General features: G+C 34.2%; 1 non-coding gene across 1 annotated transcript; it reads left to right on the forward strand.

Moving 5' to 3' along the window:
- The first annotated feature begins 676 nt into the window (after positions 1–676).
- Positions 677–783, forward strand: LOC131171039 (small nucleolar RNA R71). The gene has a single exon (XR_009141793.1). It is a non-coding gene; the product is annotated as a small nucleolar RNA R71 (small nucleolar RNA).
- Positions 784–12,247: the final 11,464 nt, after the last annotated feature.

Consider the following 12,247-nt stretch of genomic DNA (forward strand, 5'->3'; position numbering starts at 1 on the left):
TAGAGTCTAAATCATGGCTTCCAATCTAGCTGTCTTATCTAGTTGTGCTTGTTGTGGTGGAGGTTATTGTGGTTATGGTGGAGCAGGCCCATTTTGAGGTTTGGGAATTCCAGGAGGAGGACCTTTATTCTGTTGAAAATTCTGATGTTGTTGATACCCAGAAAGTTGCTGAAAATTCTAGTGTTGTCCTTGTCTAACTCCCCAAGAGAAATTGGGGTGGTTTCTCCATGCTGGATCATAAGTTGCAGAAAATGGGTTACCACCTGATCTTTGATTATAGTTTCCCACATAATCTACTTGCTCACTTGAAAAATCTTGACTAAATGCAGAAAAATCAGTTGCACAGTTGACATTTGCAGCTCCAACATCTACTAAATTACTTGAGCCTCTAACTGAAGAATTTACTTTCATGCTTAGCTTGTCCATCTTCCTTGTCAAAGCATCAAACTTAGCATTAATCATATTCACAGCATCAAGCTCGAACATACCAGCTGGTTTCTTGATCTCATTCCTCTCACAAGTCCATTGGTAGTTGTTATAAGCAATTTTATCTAGAGCAGAAAAAGCTTCATCTTCAGATTTCTCAATAAGATCACCTCCAGAAGATGCATCAATTGTACTTCTAATAGCTGGTGAAACTCCATTGTAAAAGTGTTGAACAAGCATTCACTTAGGAATCCCATGATGTGAACATTTCCTTTGCAAATCCTTGTACCTCTCCCATGCTTCATACAAGCTCTCATCATCTCTAGGTTTGAAAGAAGTCAACTCATTTCTTAGCTTAGCTGTCTTGCTTGGTGGGAAATATTGAGCTAAAAATGCTTCAGAAAGTTCATCCCATGTTGTGATAGAACCCGGTGGCAAAGAATGTAACCACTTTCTAGCTCGGTCCTTCAAAGAAAAAGGAAATAATCTTAGCCGAATTGCATCATCAGAAACTCCATTTATCTTCAACATATCACTGATCTCAAGAAAGTGTGCTAGATGCACATGTGGACTTTCACTTGGACTTCCCCTAAATTGTGATTATTTTACCATCTAACACAGTGCAGGCTTCAATTCAAAATTATTAGCTTCTACTCTTGGTCTTGTGATACTTGGCATGAAATTCCCAATGTGAGGATAGGCATGATCCTTCACAGAACGGTTGTTATTATTGTTGGCCATTTCTTTTTGTAGCAGCTCTTGCTCTTGTGCTCTTTCTTATTGTTGTTGAGCTTTAAATTCAGCTTTTCTCCTCTTAGATTATGCTCTTAAAGCTCTTGCTATCTTTTCTATTTCTGGATCAAAGAATAAATTGATTTCTTCACTTTTTATCCTTCTCATAAAATAAAGTGCCTAAAAAACAAAATGAACAAATTCTCAAAGTAAAATGGTAAAAGAAATTAAAAATAAAATACCTAAATTAACCAAACAAACAATCATTCAATATCAAATAAAAATCAAATCCCCGGCAACGGCGCCAAAAACTTGATGCACGAATCCAAAAGTATATAGGTTGTCTCAAGTAATAGAGTGATGAGTCAAGTATCATTCCCACGAGGATTTGCCGTTTGAGTACCAAACTATGAATGAAGCGATTATTTGGGCTAATGATTGATGAATAAATGGTAAATGTAAATGAGCAAAGTAAATTGATTATTCTAATTGGAATGGGTAAAAAGAAAACAAATAAATTATAAATCTAGTTTGCAATTAAACTAAATTAATAACGGGTAATTTAAATCAAAGTCTAATTATGTTAAAAGTGATTCTAGAGTTGGGGGTTTAAGTATAAATTAATTGGGATTTGTCTTGGGTATTCTAATTTTTGGGGAAAAGTAGAGTTTGAAGGTGATTGATTCTAAATTCCTTTGATATTTTTTTCAAGCAAAACAAAGTGTGTTCTAAAATAACCAAACCTACTTTCGCATGTTATTTGATTACTTTAAAACTCATTAAGTTTTGTAACCAATCATAAATTCCTCTTAAAATCCTAGTTTATTTCTAAATCTATGTAATTTTAAGTTTCAATTCTTGATTATCTATCAATGACTTTCACATTTCAGTCTTTTAATCAAAGATTAACACAATACCTAATGGGTACCAACATTAGGCAAGTAAAATAAGCACACAAAGAAGGAATCAAAACTCATATTTATATAAAATATGGAAATACCCTGTCCAAATCCACAAATTAACCTAAAACATATTTCTCAACTCTGAAATCCAAAGAGTTTACTCACTCATATTGGTATTTACAAGAAATATTGATGGAAAAGTAAAGAAAAACATGATAAGAGGACTAAAAATAGAAAAACCCAGGTAGAAGAACCCAAAACTCTGATTTCTGGAGCTCTCAAAGATGATTGCAGCAGCTCCTACCTCAAAAAAAATGGCGTCCTCCTCCTCTCTCTATTTATAATTTTTTTCTTTTCTTTGTTTCCTCCCGTTTCCTCTTGTGGTAAAAGCTAAAAAATGATGCTTTTATATGGTCCCAAAGGTTACCCTAAAAATAGATAAGAGCCAAGGACTGGATAGGAAATGAGGTGTAAAATTATCCAAGTCAGCAGCATTATTCATGTTATGGGCAGTCTGCTTAGGGTATTGGTTAACCCTAAGCAGCTTTTTCAGCAAATTTAGGCCTCTGGTTGCACTTTCTGCTTCAGGTTAAGTAAACCCTCAGCAAATCTTGGCAAGCTTGGAAAAAAATGGGTTTTTCTGCTCATGCTTGACTTCCAGCTTGACCTGTGCTACATCTTAAGCATTGTTGCTTACCCTAAGCAGGATCTTAAGCAATTCTCGACAGGTTTTGGGATGAAAGCTTGAATGTGTAGGATTTAAGCCGTGCTTGACTTGCCTGTTGACCAGGCTTAAGGTTAAGCAATATGACATATCCTAAGCAACATCATAAGCAAAGTCTCAAGCAAATTTCGGTTAACTTGATCTTTCAAGGCTTGATTTCTTTAACTTTCCTCCGTGCTCAAGGAGCTCCAAATTTCTTCAAATCACTTTTTAATGCACTCATTGACCCTTAATTTGCCACAAAAACCTATTAAAAATAATAAAATTACAAAAATCAAATATAAAGTAACTAAAGTTAACAAATAAGCTAAAATAAAGTTAAAAACATAAAATATATTAAAATATAATGGCAAAATAGATGCAAAACTACCCTAAAATGCCTATATGAAATGAGTGCAACACTGTCACGGGCTATACATTGTGAAGTTTGTGACAATACAGTCTTCAGGCTTAATTTTGGATTTTTTAGGCGTCATTTGTGTAACACCCCTTACCCGATCTACAGTGCAGCCAAGCAAGGCATGCCACATTCCGTGCTAGAGTACCTTATATTATCTTACTTTATTTATTATTACCTTTAATCTCATTATGTTTTAAATCACCATATTTTTTTTTATGGAGAAACTGACAGAGTTTCTCCTGTGTTATTAATATTTGACCTGTTAAACAATTACCTGTTTAAATAATTTCATATCAATCTCAATAATTCCCAATCATAATGTCATATTCAAATCATATATCGTCTTCAATCATAAAATTTTCATCTTGTTCCATATTAAATTTGCAAACTCATTTCATACATGAAATTTACAAAATTTACTAACTTACATAATGTATAAAATTATTATATAAATTTTGAATTTACATTACAAACTTAATGATTAATTACAATATACAATGACAAAATTTCCTATAGCTCATGGGCCCTACCAAAATGTGGTGATGAGGTGACACAACACTCCTGCAGATCAGACCTTCAATCTCAGTCCAATGCCACTACTGGCCTTTATCTCCAGTACCTACGTGAGGAAAAATCTATTGTGCTAAGCATATTACTTAGTGGTACAATAATAAATTGAAAATAAACTAAATAAATTAAAGTACATGTTTCATGTGTATAGTGTCATGAAAGAAATACAATTTCCTTAATTCTGAGTCATTGCACATTTTTGGTGATCTTTAGGAACAATTTAGTTCATAGGGATCTTTTCCATTCATTTGATTAACATTCAATTTTCTTAATACTTTTCAATACCCAAGTAACTTATAACAGACTGTTAAGATTGGATACATGAGAGTATACTAGTTAGACACCCCATGTGCCTATCAGGTATACATCTGTCAGGCATAAAGCTAGTGGGCAAACATAAAAGCCAATAAAATATGTCTGATATAAAGCTAGCGGGCAGGCATAAAGTTAGAAGAATAACCATATCAGACATACATTGTCTATCAATGATCATCCATGAATTAGGCTCGAAAGCCATGGGTGTATTGCATCTGTGTCTCTAATTGTCATGCCAATCAATCCAATCCATACACTAATGTCTAGGCATACATGGGTAAATTAGAATCATTATGCATTTATACGTCTCATTATTTCTTTTCATATGTCATTCATGCTTATAGTATTTTCATTCCATTCATGATGGGAACATAAGTCCCAATTATATATTCATGTGGTATATGTGTTCATCAAACCATTTATGTTAAGTACCTATCACATTTCAAGTTATTTTGTGAAAGTTTAATAAATTCCAGAATTGATGCTTTAACTTTCCCTAGCAATTTGGCCAAGATATAGGATCAGTTTGACCTCACTTTTTTCATAAAAGTTATTCTCCTATGTTTTAACGTTAATTTTCTTTTTGAATCATTCAATTTGAAGTTTTGTAGCTCTAGTTATTATCAAATTTCACCAAATTTTGCAACTAATATCTGAGTACTTTAGGCTCAAAATTGGCTTTAGGTCCCTAAAACAAAGTTTTAGGCCTTTGTCTTAGATTTCCAAATCCTTTTAAATCACTTCAATTGGAGTTTTATAGAGAAAGTTATGGCCTGATAACCATTCAGAGATCATAAGGCAAAATGCTTCAGATGCAGGAATTCCAGATTTGGCATTCCTGAATTATCCTAACAATTACCCTATCTTGCCTTAAGAACTGGGTTCTGGTCCTAAGACAAAAGTTTTAGTTCTATGTCTTATGAGCATTTTGGCTTTGAAATTACTACATTTGTAGTTTTGTAGCTTAAGTTATAGTAATTTTGCTAAAACTAGTCAGATGACTAATTGCTCACATTTTCCAGGTTTAGTCTAGAATTCAAGGCAGGTTTCTGGATCAAATTAGTCTAGCAATTTAGTTGAGTTAGGTTCATAATTTGACTTTAAGTTCCTCATATGAAATGTTCTCCTATGACTCAGAATTCCATAGGTTTAAGAATCACCTAAATTAGAGTTTCCTAGAGTGAGTTATGACTAATTTACTAAGTACTGTTCATTTGGTCATTCTGCCCAGGTCCAGAATTGCTATTTCAGATTCAAGGCTTAGTTAGGGTAACTTATGGTCATTTTCTGGGTAGGCTCTTTTTATGAAAATTGTAGCATTATGTCTTATGTTTCATCTCCAATTGGTTTCACACCAATTGGAGCTATGTAACTCAACTTATAGACACTCAAGTACACTGGACACAAGTTGTCCAGATTCTAGCACATTAACCGCACCTTTAATTCATTAATTCTTCTAACCAACCAACTTCATTTCTCATTAATATACACATCAATTGGTCATTATACCACCTTAACACATCAATTGCCCTTCATAGCATAAAAACCCTAATTCCACCAAACCCTAACTTCACAATTTATAATCTCATGCAAGTACCAACATTCCAAATCATATATACACATCAAAACCTCAATCTCCCTCATGTTGACCGAAATCCACACCCAACCATTTATGCATATTTTTCTTCATTTCTCATATAATTTCTTCATAATTCAACTAAATTTCAAGATTAGAAGAAGAAAGAAAGCTAGATTAAGCATTAACCTCACTTGATTAATTTTCCTAGCTTCCAAAACTTCAATTTTCTTGCTTCTTTTTGCTACCAATCTTCTTTTCAAGCTCAAATAACAAGTTTAAGTTCTTGTAGTTGTAGAAAATATGAAAGAAACTGAGGAAAAATAGAGCTTTAGAAGGTTATCAATGGTGGAAGGGAATAGGGAGAGTGGTTCGGCCAAGCTAGAGGAAGAAGATAACTATTGCATTTATTAATTTTGTCTTATAGTTATATAATCATCCTACCATTTAATTTAATTTTTAATTATATTTATTATAATTTTAACAATTACCTTAATTCCCTTCATGTCCTTTTTAATTTTCCATACACACTTCATATTTTTAATTCATTTTCAATATGTTAATCTCTCACATTTTAATTGACATTTAGGTTAAAAATCAGCTCTTGGAGTGAATTGATCAAAATGCCCTTCATTGGGTTATAGCCAATCTTTTTTGGTAATACCGATTAAGTCTATAACCCGATGGTCATTTTGATTTTTATTCTACTTATTTTAATTTATTTTCATTTCATTTTTCGTCCTCAAACCGGCTTTAAATAGTACTAGTCACTGACTAAAAATGGTACTATTCAAAGCTCATAAGTTTGAGATGTTACAACTTGATTTTGTTCTGTCTAGAAGAAATTCTTATCATGACTTAAATTATTATTGTAATAATCTAAGTCATCCGAATCGATGTCCTTGCCATATAGATCCTTCTTCCAAGAGCTTCTAGGCTCATCAAAGGTCTTGGTGTCAGTATCCATATCTTTTAGATCCTGTAAATCTTGCCATATCTCTGAACTGTAGCCTGAAACTTCTTCAAGCTTTGCTTTTGGACCTATAGAGGTTGATTCCAAAATCTGAGCCTTTGGTCTGAAGTAGTTAATCTTATGTAGATAGGCTATAATTTTCTTTCTAAGAATATTGGAGGTGTCTCTTGTGGTGCACGCTTAAAATAAATCTGATATTCATAGACTGAATTTTGAGTCCAGAGTATCTCTTTAGAATTTCTGAAGAAAGGTCGATGTAGGATGAACAATGAGCAGAACCCTTTATCATCGTCTGATGATATATACCATGGACCATAATGATTGATTTTCTTTTTTAAGTCATTGCACTATTGAGAGATTGGCTTGAACTATTCAAAAAAATTTTATATTACTTTTTTCTGATTGTTCTTGTCATTTAGGAAATAGTAAATGGGAATGGTAGGAACTTCAAAACCTATGGCATAGAGAGTTATCACGCACCATAAGAGCCATTTTTCCTTCAAGTAGCAGATCATCTGAGGGACTAAAATAGAAAACTGTGAGAAATAGAACATCTAGACGGAACTGAGTCTGGTTGTTTTTATATTATCTGAGGATATTGGATAAGTTTTGGTAATGAAACAAATGGTTTTTGTAAATTCAATAATTTGGGACAGGGTCATTATTGGTGTGTATCCAGGTAGAAATGTTTCTATTGCTGGAACAAGGAATTGTGGAATTTGAGCTTTAAAGGAGTTGGAGGAGTCCACCACAAAGATAAGAGGAATTGTTTGAAGAGAAGTGAGTAGAGATATGTTTGGAGGTCTGGTGAGGAGATCTGGAATGAGATTGAGTTTATATGTTGGACGGTATAATTATATTTATCAAACCAGCTTTTGAGCCTTAGCAGTTGTGGTTTCGAAAGAGTTTTATTTTTAAAATGAAGTATCTTTGGAAAGGATGAATTGTCCATCACTATCAGAAAATGATGGCCAATAAGATAATATTTAAATTTTTTGATTCCATTCTTAATTGCTAGGATCTCTTTGTAGATCGTGTGATAACATTTTTCAGACTCCTTGAATTATCCACTTGTTTGACCACAAATTTATCATTTTCTATCGAGTTCTTCAAGTAAAATAACACCCCAATATTCATCACTAGCGTTAGTTTAGATAATTCTTTTTCCTGTGCTTTAAATTTTTAGGGGAGGGAGATTCTGAACTATTTTCTTTAAAACTTTTACAATAGTGGTCTGTTCATTGCCCTAAGTGGAATTCTTTTTTAGCATTTTGAAAAGCTGGCTGATGAATTTGGACACATGAGGGATAAAGTCTTTGAGATAGTTGATAATTTCAAGAGATTGCTGAATCTGTTTCATAGTGAGATTTGTATCTGGGAATTTAAGCAATTCTTGGGCAATGTGAGATTCAGGCTAGTACTTCCCATTTTCAAATTTCATTTTCAAAAATTTAATATCAGTTTGGGCTAGATAGCTCTTCTTTTCACATAGCATAATCCCATATTGCTAGACCAAAGAGTGAAATTGGGCTAAGAGTTATTTATGGACTGAACTTTCTCTAGAAAATAGCAGGATATCATCAATGTAAATCAGAGCACTAAAAAGAATAGGCTCAAAGAATTGAACCATGGCCTTTTGGAATAATGAAAGGGAAACTTTAAGCCCAAAAGGCATTATGGTCTACTGATACTAAGCATTAGGAATGCAAAATTCTTTCTTGTATCTTTCTGCTAAATTAATTCTTAGCGGCCAAAATTCCACTTTAAGATCAAATGTGACATCCTCATTTTAGATAGTTTGTGCATTCTACTGTTCCGGTAACCAGTGATTGTCCGAAGAGCCAGAATGTCTAGAACTATAATTAAACTAGAGTGAGGAGTCATAAATAACTCAAACAATGATAAGAAAAATTTAGAAAAAATTTTAGAAATAAAATACAATAAAGTGAGGAGCCGGTGTCCCAGCGATGGGTGACCCAACAGGAAACGACTGTAAAGACAGTTGTTGACCCTATAACCATAAGGGAACCTTGTGAAATAATTTTTGAGATGCCAAAGAAGAGTTACAGCACCCTAGGTAGAGTTAGAATGCCAAGAAAAGGTTAGGAGAATTTTTAAGATCGGTACAGACAGTTTTGGCTCAATAAGCTAAATGAAGGGCATTTTGGTCATTTTACTTTCAGAGATGATTTTTGATCAACTTGTCCAGTCTAGTAAGTGAAATTTATGATATAAATATGGATTAATATTGGTGAGAAAATAATTAAAAATGAGTAAAAGAAATGAGAAAAGAAAATAAAATGTAAATTGAATTATTACATAAGCCATGATGTTATAATACATAAATTAAAATTGCCACCAAATAAAATTTTCAACCAATGGGAAATTGCCAAATATTTTAAAGGGATTAAAATGAAAGTTAAATGGGATAAAAACAAGATGAAAACAACCATTTTCTTCATTTTTCTTCACTTGGCCGAGAACCCTCCTTTCTCATCCATTGAAATTTCTTTGCTCCACTTTCAATTTTCCTTGGTTTCTCTCCACAAAACACTAAACTATCTTCATTAAAACTTGTCTACACCACTTGGAAAGGTGTTTGGTTACCAAGAATTGAAGAGAAAGTGAAGTTAAAGCTTGGGAAAATTCTGCTCACACATGGTTAGTGCATAAAACAAGTTCTCTTCCTTCTTTAATCTTTGTAAGCATGCTAAATCAAGTAGAAATTGCATGAAATCAAAAGAAAACCATGAGTAAATGGAACCTCTAAATGTTGGCAGCCATGAAAAAGTTTGAGAATTGTTGGTTTTTACTGAAATTAAGTGGTTATTTATGTTATTGATGAGTATAGATGATGGATAAAGTGATTGGTATGAGTTTGGTGTGTGTATGCCATGAATTAGAATTTTGGAGTTAGGGTTTAGGGCAAATTTTGGGTTTTGCTCATGTGTTGGTGAATGGAAGTCCTAATGGTCAATTAGTGACTATTTGGCTGTGTTTGATAAGGAATTGAAGTGAATTGTAGCTTTGGATTTGAGGTTGGGTATGCTGCCTAATAGGACCTGCAGGGCTGGATGTGAGTCCAGCAAGTTTGGGCAGCTGTAACTTGAGTGGTGTAGGTTCAATTGGTGCAAGGCTAATTGGACATGAAACTAGACACATAATAGCACAACTTTTATGAAGAAACCTTGCCTAGAAAACAAACTTAGAATACCCTAAAAATTGACCAAATCTGAGTAACCAACCTGCTGGTCCTGAAAATTGACCAAATGAATATTATTTATTCATTTGACCATAACTCAGTGTAGAAATGTCCAAATGACCTAAATTTTATATCAATGGAAAGATTAGATAATTTAGAACAACTTTCATGAAGTACATAACTCCAAATTTTGATCAGAACTTAATAGAATTGTCCACCAAATTCAAGATACCAAATCTGGCAGAAACAATTATGCCTAGAAATTCTGGGTACAGGTCAATCCGGCCAGTTATAGTAAAATGGCCATAACTAGAGCTAGAAAACTCTAAATGGAGTGATTCGAAAAGGGAATTAAAGAAGACACATAAAGGAACAATTTTGATGAAGACAAGTTAAATTATCACTGTAGCTTAGACCAATGGAACAATAAACATAGGACACAAAACTAAAAATTTGAAATAAAACCTAGGAGGCTAGGAATTGAGTTTGGCAATCAATGCCAATAAAAATAAAATGCAAAATGTGGTATCTTGGTGAACTTAGGCTTAACAAATCTATTATGAATTAAAAAGTCAACCTTTGAAGGGAAATGGTTAAGTGAATAGTAACCCCAATGATATAGGAAATGGTATACTAAATTAAAAAAACTATTAGGATGGTTAATATAGATAATGTGATTAATGAATTTAAATTCTTGAAGTTGAGTGACTCTAGGATTTAAGGAAAATTTAGTTAAATTTGAAATCCATGAAACGTTCATGGATTACTTGAAATATGAATGATAATTTATATAAATAATGTAATGAATAAATCGATTATGTTAATGTATGAATGAGACATTAGTTTTCATTATTGTAAAAAGGAAAAGTACTTTGAGTACAATGGTATATGAGAACCATTATTGTGAATTGTGATCAACATGAATGATATAATGAATAAATATATGAATTATGATGAAGGCAAAATTTATATAGAAATGTATTTTAAAAATTTATACTTCTATTAGGAATAGAATTGAAATGTTATAAATTATAATTGGAATTTGTCATGAAATAATGAAGTCATAAAACACAATATATTAACATTTAATGATATTATGTGCCCTTGTATTACCTAGACATGTGTGTCAGATTGGATAGATTGGCATGCCAATAGGGTATTGTTTAGTAGTACTGCATAAGGCTTTATGCCAGTATTCATGGCTTTATGCCTGCTGTCGACACCATATTTTGGCCGATCCCCAGAATCTATAAACTTCGAAACTGATCCCTAGCACTAAGTCTCTCCTTGCTATTTAACCACAGTTCCGATCTCTCTTCACAGAGAATTGAGTCAATGCTAAGCCTTACCGGTCTCTCAATCATTCACCGATCTCTCAAGCCAATTGTCAAATATCCTGACCAGTTAACTATATTCCCGATCTCTCTTGTCAGACGAAATTGAATTAACACTAGAGCCTTGCTGCCAGTATTCATGGTCGACCTCCCTTTTAAAAGTATAGGAATAATCAAGCTAAGGTTCCGATCCGGCTTAATGAAGATCCCGATCTTAGATGTTCAAGCCAAATTTTCAATTAAGTTCCGTTTAGCGTTGGTTCCTTACCAATCTCATGCATGTTGTGTTTTCCGATCTCTCACACTTAGGATAATAATCGCTTTCAGTTATTTCAATATACTCAGACAATCAAGTGTTTAGAAATTTTCCGATCACAACCATTCATTGAACAAAAGAGTCATTTCATTTCATTTCATTTCAGAATTTGTACAAGTTATTCGGCTGGGGGATCGCCCCCAGCCTGATCTACATTTTGCTCACCCTCTCCCTCCTCCTCACTATCCTCACCCTCGCCCCCGGGAGCCAGGTCGGCCATCCAAGAGAAGTCCTCCTCTGGGTAACGCTTCTGGAGTTCGGCTAAGAGGTCCTGGTGAGCATTCACATAAGCACCTGCTATTCCTGTCACCATTTCTTCGTCTTTCGCCTTAAGCTCCTCGATAAGTTGAGCGACCTGAGAAGCTTCGTTAGCCCAAAGCGCCTGGATTTCCCCGAGAGCACGATCCCTTTCAGCCAGAACATGAGACTGTTCGGCCAGCTTGTCTTCATAGAACTTCGCCCGCCCCTCAACTTGAGATATGTAATCCTGAGTGGATAGGAGTTGGGATAGGAGAGAAGCCACTTCCTGATTCTTCTTCTCGATCTCCTTACCCAGGCGATGAGCCTTTTCCCGAACTATGTGCTGGTTCACCAGACACTCCACATTCAGGCTCATGGATCGAGTCAGGATATCGTCAAGGTTGTCCGAGACGATCTGTCCGATCCTCCGTAAGCGGATAGAAGACCCCAAGACTTTGGCAAAATCAGGGTTCTCTCGAACAGTCCGATTGTTCTCCAGAGAAGTGATCAGCACTTGAGCGCTACGAGAAGAGGGCT

This window comes from Hevea brasiliensis, chromosome 11, assembly GCF_030052815.1.
Source record: "Hevea brasiliensis isolate MT/VB/25A 57/8 chromosome 11, ASM3005281v1, whole genome shotgun sequence".
NCBI lineage: Eukaryota > Viridiplantae > Streptophyta > Magnoliopsida > Malpighiales > Euphorbiaceae > Hevea > Hevea brasiliensis.